This window comes from Balaenoptera borealis, assembly GCF_965194805.1.
Source record: "Balaenoptera borealis genome assembly, chromosome: 1".
NCBI classification, from domain to species: domain Eukaryota; kingdom Metazoa; phylum Chordata; class Mammalia; order Artiodactyla; family Balaenopteridae; genus Balaenoptera; species Balaenoptera borealis.
The window spans coordinates 96,539,365-96,555,009 of NC_138860.1; the positions used below are offsets into that span (position 1 = coordinate 96,539,365).

At 37.6% G+C, this 15,645-nt stretch overlaps 1 long non-coding RNA gene across 1 annotated transcript; it reads left to right on the forward strand.

The window, feature by feature from the left end:
• Nucleotides 1-5,148: 5,148 nt before the first annotated feature.
• On the forward strand, nucleotides 5,149-15,253 carry LOC309623667. The gene is made up of 2 exons (XR_014241445.1): nucleotides 5,149-6,160; nucleotides 6,206-15,253. It is a non-coding gene; the product is annotated as an uncharacterized lncRNA (long non-coding RNA).
• Nucleotides 15,254-15,645: the final 392 nt, after the last annotated feature.

Below are 15,645 nucleotides of genomic sequence, written 5' to 3' on the forward strand. Positions count from 1 at the left end.
GTCAAGGCAGAGTTGTAAATTGCCTGGCTGAGTGTTGAAAGCATGCTACAATAAACACACAGAATCTCTCTGCAAAGACTGGGAGGTTTTGTTGTTGTTGTTGTTGTTCCAGGCGCTTAAGGAAATCTCTGTACAGTCATTAGTTATCCACTAAGTTAACAAATCAGAAATTTCAATGGTTGCACGTGACGAAGAATACAGCCTTTACACAATTGGTTCAGAGAATTCAATTAACAAACAACAGTTACAGCAAGCAGCAACAACAAAGCCTGTGGAGGGAGTAGAATCTGATTTCAGAGTTGCCAAATTGTAATATCCAAAATGTTGAGTTTTCAATAAAAAATTATGAGGCATGAACCAAAACAAGAAATTATGGCCCATTTACAGGAAAAAAAACAATCAATAGAAAGTGTTTCTGAGGAAGCTCAGGTATTAGTCTTCCTAGACAAAGACTTAACATTAGCCATTTTAATGTGCTTAAAGACTTAAAGGAAACCATATGTAAAATACTAAAGAAGAGCATGAAAACAATGCCTCACCAAATAGAGAATATCAATAAGGAGGTAGAGATTATACAAATAAACCAAACAGAAACTCTGGAGTTGAAGAGTACAATAACTTAAATGAAAAAGTCACTAGAGGAGCTTAACAACAGGTCTGAGGAAGTAGAAGAAAGAATCAGCAACTTGAAGATAGGTTAATTGAAATTATACCATGTCGGGAACAGAAAGAGGGAAGAATGAAGAAAAATGGCAGAGCCTAGGAAACTTGTGTGACACCATTAAGTGAACTAAAACATGCATAATGAAAGTTCCTGTAGGAAACGAGAAAAGGGCAGAAAAAAATGATTGAGGAAATAACGTCCAAAAATTCCCAGATTTTCTGAAAAATATGAATCTACACCTCCATGGAGCTCAATAAACTCCAAGAAGGAAAAACTCAAAGAGATCCACACCAAGATACATCATAATCAAACTGTTGAAAGCTCAAGACAGAGAGTCTTGAAAGGGACAAGAAGCAATTCATCACATACAGCTAACTTCTCATCAGAAACCATAGAGGCCAGATGGTGGTGGGGAGATATATTTAAATGCTGAAGAAAAAAACATGTCAACCAAAAATTCTATATTCAGCAAAAATATCCTTCAGAAATGAAGGAGAAACTAAGATATTCTCAGATAAACAAAAACTGAGAGAGTTTGTTTCTAGCAAACCTGCCCTACAAGAGATGCTGAAGGGAATCCTTTAGGCTAAAATGAAAGGATACTAGACAGTAACTCAAATCCATTGGTAATGGTAACTACATAGATAAATATAAAAGATAGTATTAATGGATTTGTGTTTGTAACTCCTCTTTTTTCCTATGATTTAAAAGACAGCTAAAACAATAATTATAAATCTATGTTGATGGGCAAGCAATGTTTAAAGGTATAATTTGTGACAATTACAGAATAAAGGGAGGGAGAAACTGAGCTATATAGCAGCAAAATTCTGTATATCATTAAAATTAAGTTGGTATTAATATGAACTAGATTGCTATAAATTAAGATGTTAATTGTAATTCTCAGGCAAACCACTAAGAAAATAACTGAAAAATATATAGTAATAGAAATGATAGGGAATTAAAACAGTACCCTAGAAAGTAACTATTTAAATAAAAGAAAGTTGTAATGGAGGAATTGAGAAAAATAAAGATAGACGACATAGATAATAACAAAATGGCAGAAGTGAGTCATTTCCACTGGAAATTACATTAAATATAATTAATTAATTAATGGATTAAACTCTCAATTAACAGAGAGATTGGCAGAATGGACTTTTAAAAAACATGATCCAAGTACATGCTGTCTACAAGGGACTCACTTTAGATTTAAAAACATAAGTAGGGTAAAAAAAAAGAATGGGAAAAGACATTCCATATAAACAGTAATGAAAAGAGAGCTGGCATAGCTATTCTAACATCAGAGAAATATATCAGACTTTAAGACAAAAATAGTCACCAGAAACAAAGAAGGGTATTTTATAACGATAAAGGGATCAACCCCTCAATAAGATATGACAGTTACAAATATGTATGCATCTTACAACAGAACTGACCAAAGCTGACAGAACTGATGGGAGAAATAGACAATTCTATAGTAATAGCTGGAAACTTTAATATCCCACTTTCAATAATGTATAAAACAAATAGACTGAAGTCCATTAAGGATGCAAAAGACTTTACAACACTATAAACCAACTATACCTAGTAGATACCTCTAGAACCCTCTACCTAATAACAGCAGAATAAACATTCTTCTCAAGTGTACATGGAGCATTCTCTAGGTTAGAGTATATGCTAGGCCACAAGCAAATTTCAATAGATTTTAAAAGATTGAAATCAGACAAAGTATGTTTTCGTACCACGATAAAGTGAAATTAGAAATCAATAACAGAAGTAAATCTAGAAAATTCACAAATATGTGAAAATACACTCAAATAATCAATGGGTGAAAGAAGAAATCAAAAGGGAGATTAGAAAATACTTTGCGATAAAATGAAAACACAACATAGTAAAACTTATGGGATACAGAGAATGTTGGAAAAATACTCAGAGGGATATTTGTAGTTGTAAACACCTTCATTAAAAAAGAAGAAAGATCTCAAGTCAATAACATAATCTTCCATACGAAGAAACTAGAGAAGGGCAAACTAAGCCCAAATCAACAAGGAAGGAAATAATAAAGATCAAAATGGTAATAAATGAAATAGAGAATAGAAAAATAATAGAGGAAATCAATAAAACCAAAAGTTGGTATTTTAAAAAGAGCAACAAAATTGCAAACCTTTATCTAGACCAGTGGTCCCCAACATTTTTGGCACCAGGGACCGGTTTCTTGGAAGACAATTTTTCCATGGACTGGGGGGAGTGGGAGATGGTTCAAGCAGTAATGCAAGTGATGGGAGGGATGGTTCAGGCGGTAATGCGAGCAATGGGGAGCTATGGGAGCAGCAGATGAAGCTTTGCTTGCTCGCCCGCTGCTCACCTCCTGCTATGTGGCCCAGGGGCTGGGGACCCCTGATCTAGACTGACCAGAAAAATGGAGAGAAGGCTCAAATTACTAAAATCAGGAATGAAAGCGGGCAGTCTACCACTGACCTTAGAGAAATGAAAAGAATTATAAGAGAATACTATGAACAATTATATGCCAACAAATCAGAAAACCCAGATGAAATGGACAAATTTCTAGAAACATGTGAACTACCAAAACTGACTGAAGAAGAAATGGAAAATCTGAATAGACCTATAAAAAGTAAAGAAATTGAGTCAACAATCAAAAAACTTCCAATAAAGAAAAACCTGGTACTAGATGGCTTCACTGGTTATTTCTACCAAGTGCTCAAAGAATTAGCACCAATCCTATACAAACACTTCCAAAAAATAAAAAGCAGCAGAGACTTCCTAACTTGTTCAAGAGGACAGTATTACCATGATACCAAAACCAGACAAAGACATCAAAAGAAAAGAAAACTACAGGTCAATATCCCTTATAAACATAGGTGTGAAAATCCTCAATAAAATACTAGCAAACTGAACTCAGCAGCACATAAAGAAATATTGTACATCATGACCAAGTAGAAATTATCCCAGAAATGAAAGATTGGTTTGATATACAAAAATCAATGAAGTAAAAAAAAATGATCATTTTAATAGACATAGAAAAAATGTTTGACAAAATCCAACGTTCTTTCACAAAAAAAGCAGTCAACAAAATCAGAAATAGAAGGGAAATTCCTCAGTTGGATAAAAGGTACCTATGAAAAATCCACAGGTAACATCAGACTTAATGGTGAAAGACTGAAATCTTTCCCCCTAAAATCAGGAAAAAGACAAAAATGACCACTTTCACTACTCCTACTCAACACTCTATTGGAAATTCTAGCCAGGGCAATTAGGAAAGAAAAGAAATAGAAGGTGTTGAATTTGGAAAGAAAGAAGTAAAAGTATCTTTATTCACAGATGACATGATTTGGGTACAATTTAAATATAAAAAAAACCTTTAGGTTTTCTTTAGAATACATACACATGCAAACACACACTATTAGAACTAGAAAATGAGTTCAGCAAAGTTGAAAGATAAAATTTCTATGCATTAGCAATAAGCAATCCAAAAATTAAATTAAAAAAAATTTCATTTACGATACCATCAAAAAGAATAAAATACTTAGGAATAAATTATTGTTAAGATGACATTATTCCACTTCAAACCCATTAGTATGACTACTAGCAAAAAAGAAAACTAACATAAACTAAAACAAAAAAAAACAGAAATTAGGAATCTTTGGGAATCTTCAGCATAGGATATAGTAGCTATTGGGAGAATGAAGCCCTCTCCAAGAAAAGGACCCTGTCCTTGCAGATCATAGCCTATGATCTGCCATCTCTTTCTGAGAAGGCCTGGTGCTTTAAAACAAGCAAACCCCCACCAACTTCAAAACTGGCTCACTCTAGGTTGGCAAAACAAATATAAGAATAGGGTAATTCTATTTTTATATGAAGCTTTCCAATTTGCAGTAGGGTTCTTTCCCTCCTCCTCTTCAAGGTAGGGATTGGTCTTTCAAAGAGGGAAATTCACTTTTCATTTCCTCAAAGCATTGACACATCAAGAAGTGATTGTGCTAACATTTTGGGGAACACTGTCCATTGTGAGTTTTAAGCAGAAGAGTGATGTTATCCAATTATATTTCTCAGGTCACTTTGGTTGCCGTGTGTTGAATGGATGGGAGACAGTATTCAGGGAGACCAGACATATAGTTTTTCCCTCTGGGCAGTGAATCTCCTCAGAAATGAAATTCGTCGATTTTTCTTTCAAAATCAAGTTCTTCTCTGATTGTACGCTTCAAAATATATGTACACCTGAGTTCACACAGAATAAACTTAGTTTGATCTTTTTTGGTTCAACAGTGAAAATACCCATAAAAACTCCATTTCACAGTTGGGTTACCAAAGAACTCTTAACCTGTGCTGTGTGTGTGTATTTAGCAGAAATAATTTCTTTAGAATTGTTCTAGATATTATAACCCAACAGGGGAAATCTGCAAATAGACTTTTGATTTCAGTTTCCCATCACATTCCAAATTATATATATATATATATATATATATATATATATATATATATATAATTTTTTAAAAAATAAATTTATTTATTTATTTATTTATTTTTGGCTCTGTTTCGTCTTCGTTTCTGTGCGAGGGCTTTCTCTAGTTGCGGCGAGCGGGGGCTACTCTTCATCACTGTGCGCGGGCCTCTCACTATCGCGGCCTCTCTTGTTGTGGAGCACAGGCTCCAGACGCGCAGGCTCAGTAGTTGTGGCTCACGGGCCCAGTTGCTCTGTGACATGTGGGATCTTCCCAGACCAGGGCTCGAACCCGTGTCCCCTGATTTGGCAGGCAGATTCTCAACCACTGCGCCACCAGGGAAGCCCCCCAAATTATATTTTTTATGTTTTCTTTTATCAGGAGGAAACTGAGTTTGTGAAGGAGTAGACATACGAAGTTACTCATCTGGCACTTCAGCAGGGATGGTTGCAGGTCTCCCGGAACAAGTGAAATAAACAGAAATCTGCAAGTAATACTTTGGTAAAATATGGTGGGAGTCAATACTGTGAATCAATGCAGGTCTGTTTAGCTCTTCTGTGTGAGTGTTCAGAGAATTAGGAATTTAAAAGGATGCTCTCAGAGCTGCTAGAGATCAGGGAAATTCTTTCTTGTTCTTTCATTATCCATGGTTACTGGAAAAGAAAACCACTCATGATAAATTTTGGATCCAGGAACTGGTCTGGATGTGGTCAAACATGCCCAATATTGTTAAGCTGATCATAAGAGAAATGCTCCCTTCACATTGTAAATCACATATGAAAGGGCATTCATATAACGGTGCTGCATGAAGTCTGCACTTCTTTAAATAAAATTTTCCCACCCTCGGGGGACTGTTCCCAAACTTTACTTCTCCCTTCAAACTCTCTACACAGCCCTCGACTTCCTTTCTCAATGACTGTGCCTAGTACTTCATCAGATAAATGGAAGACACCAGGCAGCTTCCTGGGGCTCCTACCTCTCATCCAGCACGGTCCTTTCCACTCCTGTGGAAGGAAGGAGCCGCACAGCCATTTCTCCTGTATCTAACCTCTGCATTGTCCCCAAGTTAAACAGCTATTTAAAGAAGGGGATGCTACAATGTTCATTGCAGCACTATTTACAATAGCCAAGACATGGAAACAACCTAAATGTCCACTGACAGATGAATGGATAAAGAAGTGGTGGTATACACACACACACACACACACACACACACACACACACACACACACACAACGGAATACTACTCAGCCATAAAAGAATGAAATAATGCCATTTGCAGAAACATGGATGGACCTAGAGATTATCTTAAGTGAAGTAAGTCAGAAAGAGAAAGACAAATACCATATCATATCACTTATATGTGGAATCTAAAATATGACACAAATGAGCTTATCTATGAAAGAGAAACAGACTCAGACATAGAAAACAATCTTGTGGTTGCAAAGGGCCGGGGGAGGGATGGAGTGGGAGTTTAGGATCAGCAGATGCAAACTATTATATGTAGAATGGATAACAACAAGGTCCTACTGTATAGCACAGGGAACTATATTCAATATCCTGTGATAAACCATAATGGAAAAGAATATGAAAAAGAATGTATATATATATATATACCTATATATACACACACATATGTATAATTGAATCACTTTGCTGTACAGCAGAAATTAACACATTATAAATCAACTATACTTCAATAAAATAGATTAAAAAATAATAAAGAAGGAAGTGCTAGTAGAATGACTGTGCTCTGGTGACACAGACCTCGTAAAAATTCACATCTTGCTTCTCCTCTTTAAATGTTTCTTTTGAAGGCACTGGCCATGTTCCTGTCTCTTTCAATTCTGACTTACCAAATTTCTCCCGCTCAGCCAGACCCAATTTTATTGCAGTCATTCCCAGTGTCTTGAGAGTCTGCATTTCCTCAGCCTCTTTTCCTGGGGTCATACGCATCTCAGGCTCTTTTATGGGCCCCTCATCTCCTCGGCTCAGGGCAGCATCCAGTCCTGCAGCTGCTCTACCTCCTCCTGGATCTTCCTTCAACTTTTTTGACTCCTCATTCAGGTAAATATTTAACACCATGACAAAGTGTGCCAACTCCTCCTGAGCCCCCAGGTAAGAGACAAAGTGCATGAGCTCCATCGGTGCCTCCTGCTCCTGCACCAACCTTTTGCGCATCCAAACTTATGGCTTCTGCTTCCCTTCCACCTTCCAAAGCTCACGCAAAATGTCCCTATGGTCCACCCTAAACAGAAACATGCAGGGAAGAGAGTTCTGGGAAATAGTTATTTTAACCAAGTTAACAAAATACAAACACTACAATCACATTCCCAATGATTAAATTTTTAATTAAATTTTTAAAGTTCTAATTAAATTATATTACATTTTAGTTAAATTATTAAAAATTTTACATTATATTACATTTTAGATAAATTATTTAAATTATTTAATTAAATTATATTGCATTTTAGTTAAGTTATTTAAATTTAATTTAAATTAATTAAATTATACTTTCTGTTTTTTACTGTGTATGTAGTCTTAAGTAATGATGCCCTATTCACTAAATTTCTGAAATGGTGCCCTATTCACTAAATTTCTGAAATTTCTGAAATTGGATGTCTTCCTCTCCATCCTCATCACTGGTCACTCATCAAATCTTGCTCATTTCAGGTCTTAAATATATTTCTAATAATGTCTGTTCCTCTATAGCAGTGATCTATCACTTCCCCAGTTCAGGCCTTCCTTATCTTTTGCCTTATTTCTATCACTACCTAACCAATCTCTCTGCCTTTCATTTTGTCCTGCTTAAAGCCATCCTTCTTTCTATAGTTGGAGGAAACTACCTCAAACACAAATCAAACCACATCATGTATTCTCCCATTCACTACTCCAGAGTGTTATATATAATTGGTACTGGAGATTGGGAATATTGTGTAAGCTTATGAGTAACTTTCTTGCTTTCTGGGTTCTTAGGGGTTTTTCTGTGGTAAAATTTAAATAACATAAAATTTACTATATTAATCATTTTAAGTAGCAGTTCAGTAGCATTAAATACATTTACATTGTTGTCATACTGTTACCCTCATCCATCTCCAAATTTTTTTCATCTTCCCAAACTGAGACTCCATATCCTTTCAACACTAACTCCCCATTTCTCCCTCTGCCCACCTCCTGGCAACCACCATTCTACTTTCCATCTCTATGAATTTGACTGACTACTCTCAATATTTCACATCAGTGAAATCATACAGTATTTGTCCTTTTGTGAATGCCTTAGTTCACTCAGCATAATATCTTCAAGTTTCAGCCATGTTGTAGCATATATCAGAATTTCCTTTTTTAAAGGCTAAATAATATTCCATTATATTGCGTATGGAGCATTTTTTTTATCCATTTATTTGTTGATGGACATTTGGGTTGCTTCTATCTTCTGGCTGTTGTAAGCAATGCTGCTATGAACATGAGGGTACAAATTTGTTTGAGTCTCTGCTTTCAATTCCTTTGGAGATATACCCAGAAGTGGAACTGCTGGATGATACAGTAATTCTGTTTTTAATCTTTTGAGGAACTGCCATACTGTTTTTCACATTCCCAGCAGCAGTGCACAAGGATTCTAACTTCTCTGTATCCTCACCAACACTTGTCATTTTCTGATTTCTTCATTTGTTTGCTTGTTTTTTTTGTTTTGGTAATAGCCATCCTACTGGGTATGAAGTTGTATCTCACTGTGGTTTTGATTTGCATTTCCCTAATGATTAGTGATGTTGAGCCTCCTTTTATGTGTTTATTGACCATTTGTATATCTTTTTGGAGAAATGTCTATTCAACTCAGTTTACCCATTTTTTAATTTGGTTGTTTGTTTTTATGTTGTTGAATTGTAGGATTTCTTTATATATTTATATATAAACCTCTTATCAGCTATATAATTTGCAAAAATTTCTCCAGTTCCATGGGTTGCCTTTTTACTCTGTTGACAGTGTCCTTTGATGCACAAAAGTTTTAAATTTTGATGTAGTACAATTTAGCCATTTTTTCTTTTATTGCCTATGCTTTTGTGTCATATTCAAGAAATCATTGCCAAATCCAATGTCACGAAACTTTCCCCTATGTTTTCTTCTAAGAGTTTTATAGTTTTAGTTCTTATGTTTAAATCTTTGGTTCATTTTGAGTTAATTTTTGTTTTATAGGGTAGGGTAAGTGTCCAACTTAATTCTTTTGTATGTGACTATCTAGTTTTTCCCATCACCATTTGCTGAAAATACTGTCCTTTCTTCATTGAATGGTCTCTACAGCTTTTCATTTGACCATATATGTGAGGGTTTATTGCTGGCTCTCCATTCCATCCCATTGATCTATATGTCTGTTTTTATGCCAGTACCACACTGTTTTGATTACTGTAGCTTTGTATTAAGTTTTGAAATCAAGAAGTGTGAAATCTCCAACATTTTAATTTTTTTTTTTCAAGATTGCTTTGGCTATTTGGGCTTGTTGTTCCTAGTTTTTTTTTTTTTTTTAATAAAATGAATGCTAATTTTATTGATAATAAAACATTAAAAGGTAAATTTAAAAAATACTATCCACCCAAACAACTCCCTACATAAGCAAAACAAAACTCACCAATGGGTATCCCTTATGTACTGAATAAAGTCCAAACTCTTTAGCATGTCACCCAAGGTTCTCTGTATCCTATCTATCTTCTATAAATCTACTCTCCCTTGTATCACCTCTGTCCCCACCTTCCACCTTGTAGTTCTTTTATAACTACTTAACTAGTGCCTAACTATGTGTATAGCCCATTCTCTTTATGATTCTGTACTTCTGCTTATACTGTTTCCTCTGCCAAGAACACCCTTCCCTTTTTATGATTGACACCCCCTAATTCTTCCTTTAAGAATATCATCTTATATGTCATCTTCTCCAAGAAGCATTTCCCAAGCCCCCATGTTGGGCTATGATGCTCTCTTCTGAATTCCAATGCCCCCCACCCCAACCTGGTCTGTGTTGTTTGGTTAAGACATTATATTGTATAGTAATTGTCTATAAGCTCTTCAAGATCAGGGACCAGATCTTCTTCTTTTGTTTAACTTCCAGTGGCTAAACACAATTATTGGCACATAGATAACATCTGTTAAAATTAATTTAACAGAACCAAAGGGAATTTTGTATCTTCAGGGCAAGGGCCTGCTGCTAAGAGTGGGATAGCTCTGCCATTGGCAAAGAGAGGCTCAAGTGGGAGAAATCCTCAAGCGTTGGTCTTCAGGATCAGGCTCACTAGGGTGTAGAATATATGGACCCTTGCAGAGGAATATGAGTATCACATGGCTTCTGAATCATAGACTGGGAAAATGCTCCTGCTGCCAGGTCACCATGCAGGGCATCTATTTGAAAAAATATATAAATTTCAGGCCATCCAAAGGCCACTAGGCAAAAGTCCAATTCCTCTGTGGTGTGGTAGTCCTTTCCTGGAGGAATGCCAGAGGTCCTGGGAAGCTTTTTTTTTATTCTCCAGTGCATTTAGAATGAAAAATGTTTTTGTGAAACTTCAGTTCTTTAATTCTTGAGACTGTTTCTCAATATGCATTTCATTAACTGTAGATGTTGCAGTTATTTTGTAGACAATATGGTTCTAAACCCAAAGGAGACCCAGTGAACTTGGTTCCTGGGATCAAAAATGGGCCAGTGCATTTAGGACAAAATGTGAAGTAGTAGTAGGTGCTGCCCAGTACGCAGGGTCAGATGCTGGGAGCAGATCGATTCAGCAGCCCCAATGAAACAGAGACATCCTCACTGAGAGCCTCCTTCTCACAGCCTTCTCAGAGTCATTAGTTACACACAGACATGTGGCGTGTCTAAACAATGAGCCTGGTAATGGAAAGACCTTTCAATTTCTGTAGACACATGAAGGGTGTTGAGTGATGAACTTCCCAACTCAAATCCTCCTCCTGTATTTGGTAAACTTGAGAGCAAGGAGTTGCTCAGGTACAGCTTGGTTTTCTGCACAGCATCTTGTCCATAATATGTATTTGATAATGTCTGTAACAAGAGCTAATTCCAGAAGGCCAAATTATATTTTCCAGTGAAATTGCTCCAGTTTTCTGCATATCATGAGAAGTGTATTTTTAATGGCTGGTATCATCTATGATATCATCCTAATATGTTCAATTTTCTGACCCAATCATTCTTCTAAAATTTGAGAAAATGCTCTATGAGCTGACAAATAGCAAACAAGTCATTGACAATTTTAAATGCTTAGGTATTTAAGGAAAGTATTTAAAGAAAACAGTAAGAGGGCCGTTCTTGTAGTAAAGGCATGGGGATAACATCCTCTTGAATAAACATCCTCTTGAATAAATAAATGGTAATTAAAGTGGTTCAATAAAAAAGATCACATCTATTTTCATCCTGGTTATCATAGCTCCCATGTGTCTCATGTTGCTAACTATACTGTTTTAATTTTTTCTTAAAATGTATTAATTCCAGATTAGATATGTCTTCCTTAGGCTTGGTGAAGGGAGATTGTTTCCCTCGGAAATATAATATTTCTATTCCTTAGCATTTACGAGTGAGTTCAGACTCCCTTCTTTCTAATTCTTTAAAATCATGTGTCAAAAGGGAAGCTTCCCTTTGAAAGGAGAACTCTCTGGTGTTCTAGGACAGTTTGCCCTGGGGATAACTTTCAAAGTGCTGCTTGGATTTGAGTCTCTTTGGCCTAGGTTACCCAAAAAGGGAAGTTTCCCTTTAGCAACAATGCTTTTATGAGCATAGTTTTGTGTCACAATTGCTATTTACATCCTTGCCTGCATCACTGGATGTTGAGCTCTGATGTCAGGTTACCTTCAGGTGCTCAGCAAGTCTTCATTGAGCACCTGCAGAGAACTCAGTGCTGTGCTAGGAGCTATTCATTCACTCCATGCAGGACATTTATTGAGCACCTATGCTCTGCTGGACATTGGAATAGGACATCAAAAGGATGGTCTCTGTGTTCCAAAAGCTCAGAGTCCAGGTAAGGAGATAGCCGATGAACAAATAACCGTACAGCAATCTGAGCAGTCTTGTACTAGAGGTGAGTGCCCAGGGAGGTCTAAGAGGGAGTGACTACTGTGATGCTGGGGAAGAGGAACTTTTCAGAGAGTAGATGAAACCTGACCCCAGGCCTTGAAGGATGAGTGAAATTTCACCAGTTAAAGTAAAGAATAGTTAGGTGGGAATAAAGGGGAAATAAATTTGGGTAGATAAAGTGATTGCAGGAAAATTTGAAAACCAGGGGGAAGAATTTGGACCCAAATTGATTGGTAATAGGAAGCAAGCAACTGCAGGCTGAGGAGCAGAAGCACGATGTGACCAGTGACTGTTCAAGGAAAATTCATCAGACTTGACCTGTTGCAGACAGAGAGGTTGGCCTGGAGGCAGCCAGGTAGTTCTTGTAAATACTGGTCAATTGGAAGTTGATAAAGCCTGGGATTGAGGTGATAGCAGAAGGAACAGAGAGAAAAAGAATGTACCCCAGTGGAAAGGGACAGTGGTTGGCTCATGGTAGGGGATGATAAATGTCTGTTGAGAGAAAGATGGAATATTTACATGAATAATTAATAGCATTTGGTGTATCAAAAAGGAGTGAACACGAGACATGTCTATGACTCTAAAAATTTGAACCAAAGGGACAAAAAGAATGGTTTATTATTTCATTGACAAGAATGAGAAATATGAGAGATGAAGTGAATTCAAAGAAAAGAAAATGAACTAATCACTATAAACTCCTGCAGGGTAGAGTTTTGCTTCCTTCTCCTGAGCACAGGACTCAGTATATAACAATTTATCAGTAAGTGTTAATACCACGTTAATAATGCAAGTAAATGGGGAAATGAGGGCATGGCTTTCAGTGTCTCTGGTGTCCTAAGATGGCTTGTCCTGGGGCTACCTCTCAAAGTGCTGCTCGGGTTGTTAACCTCTTTGGCTTCGGTTTCCTCATCTGCAAAACGGGGAGTTGATTGGTGGCTAGCTAACATCCTTCCAGTGTTAAGAATCAGGGACTGTTCTTTTTGCTGGTATCTTTTTCCTTAAAAAACAACTCAGAAAATGAGCCTCAACTCTTCAGATCCGTCCCTTCCCTCTGAAGTGAGCAGAGGAAACTAGTGTACAAGGTACAGAATCTAAAGGGCCTGCGAGCTGAAGGGCTATTTCTCACTGTTTGAAGGATCCCATTGCCAAAAATGGAAGTGGTGTTTGGAGTGTTGTTTTTGCCATGTCCCCTGGACTTAAATGGAACTAAATTCTCTTACAAAGATGGAAAGGAGAGGGGAGAAGAGGAGGGGGCCTTCGCTGGGAGCTGGCTGCTAATCTATGCACTGAAGGTCCAAGTTCAAAAATGCTTGCAGGAAAGCTTCAGTTCAATTTTTTTTCTCCATACACAATGAAGCTGTTGTGTGTCCAGAAGCTGGGAGAAGGCAGCTGGATTTCTAGAGCTCAACAGCCAGCATCATTTTTATTCCCCTTTGATGCTCCTCTTTTGGAGATACCCCACAGGACACATTAGTCTGGAGAATAAAATTCTAGTCAGTCCCATGTTGTAAAGTCTAGAAAACAAGAAGCACATCATGAGCAGGAGTTATCAGCTCTCATTAGCGTGAGGCCTCAGTGAATATGTGAACAATGACTTTCAGTAAAGCAAGGAACGTTAAACACTTTCCACTCACCTGAACATTTGCCCTGCCTCTGATGACCATTTTAGGTGGGTAAGTTCCTGCAGTGCTGGGTCCTTTTGCTGTGTTAGCTTAATTTTGTAAACTACCCTGTACAGGAATGTGTTGAATAAATGCCCATCTGATTTAAAATCTGGAGGGATTTCTGTGCCTACTGCTTTATGGGATCTAATCAGATGGTCCTTGAAATGGCTCTGACCCTCTCTTTGGGAAACATTTCTAAAATGATAAATTATTTCTTCTGCTAAACCTCTGTGATAGTTTTTCTGTGATTTCTCTTTAAACAGATGAAGCCTAAGGAGATGACACAAAAGGAAACTGGGGTTTAGAGATGGGGGTAGTAGAATACATTTAGATACAATGATAATAATAGTTGACATTCAGAGCTTACCCTGGTGGGGGTATTTTAGGAACTTAATTCATTTAATCCTCAAAGTGACTCTATAGAATAGATATTATTGTCTTTGTCACTTTAAAAAATGAGGAAGCCATGGCATAGAGAGGTTAAATCATGAAGCTGATAGGTAGCTGAGCCAGGCTCCCAAATGTGGTCCTTAGAGTGGGACATTTTACTAATTTCCTGTGAGCAGGGTGTTTCCCTAACTCTCATGCCTCTTGGTTTCCTGACAGCTATGTTGTATTTTCATTCTAGATACCAGTTTTGACTATTCATTTTCTTTATACTCTGGTTCTGCAACATAAGATGAGCAGAAAGTCATGGGAGAGTCAGTAGGGGTGGAGAGGAAGGGAAGAAGTCATGGCATCAAGACCACACACACACACACACACACACACACACATGCACACACGCTCACAATAAAATTTATATATTTTATCCTCACATCACTCATGTGCTCTCAGAGGCTCCTTTCCTGCCAGGTTATACATAGTGTTTCCCTGAGGGCTCAGTCCTTTCCACTCCAGGTCATGGGAAGGGGCGGGAAGGAGATGACTTCCTTTCCAAGGGCCTGCTGGAAAACCATGTTTGGAGAGGCACGCTTGTAAGATTTGATCAATAAGAATAGCAACTGTGGGCTTCCCTGGTGGTGCAGTGGTTAAGAATCTGCCTGCCAATGCAAGGGACACAGGTTCGAGCCCTGGCCCGGGAAGATCCCACATGCCGCGGAGCAACTAAACCCGTGCGCTGCAACTACTGAGCCTGTGCTCTAGAGCCTGCAAGCCACAACTACTGAGCCCACATGCCACAACTATTGAAGCCTGCGTGCCTAGAGCCCATGCTCTGCAACAAGAGAAGCCACGACAATGAGAAGCCTGTGCACTGCAACGAAGAGTAGCCCCCGCTCACTGCAACTAGAAAAAGCCCACGCACAGCAACGAAGACCCAATGCAGCCAAAAAATAAATAAATAAATTTATTTTTAAAAATAATAAAATAAATAAATAAATATTAAAAAAAAAAAAAAACAGAATAGCAACTGTGAAGGACAAACCTCTATGAGTGAGACGGTGCAAACACCAGCTCTCTGAGCATAGAAGGAAGTCAGTCCTGCCCTTGAGGAGCTCAGCACTGACAAAAGCAAACGCCAGTTGTGATGTGTCATCCCCCACACCCCAAGACTGTCATCTTGGGACATATTCTGTGGCATGCTATCATGTACTCTATAGTTTCTTGTACTCTGGATTTAAAAACAAGTCCAACTCTTACAACCATAGTGTGGAACGGTGTGCTGTCATTACAATGAATGAGGGTGCATTAACATTGAAAGTTACCCTTGGTGTGTTCATTAGGTGAAATAAGCTTGCAGAACAATATTCATGGTATACTCCCATTTGCGTAACCAAGATAAAAACACATGCATAA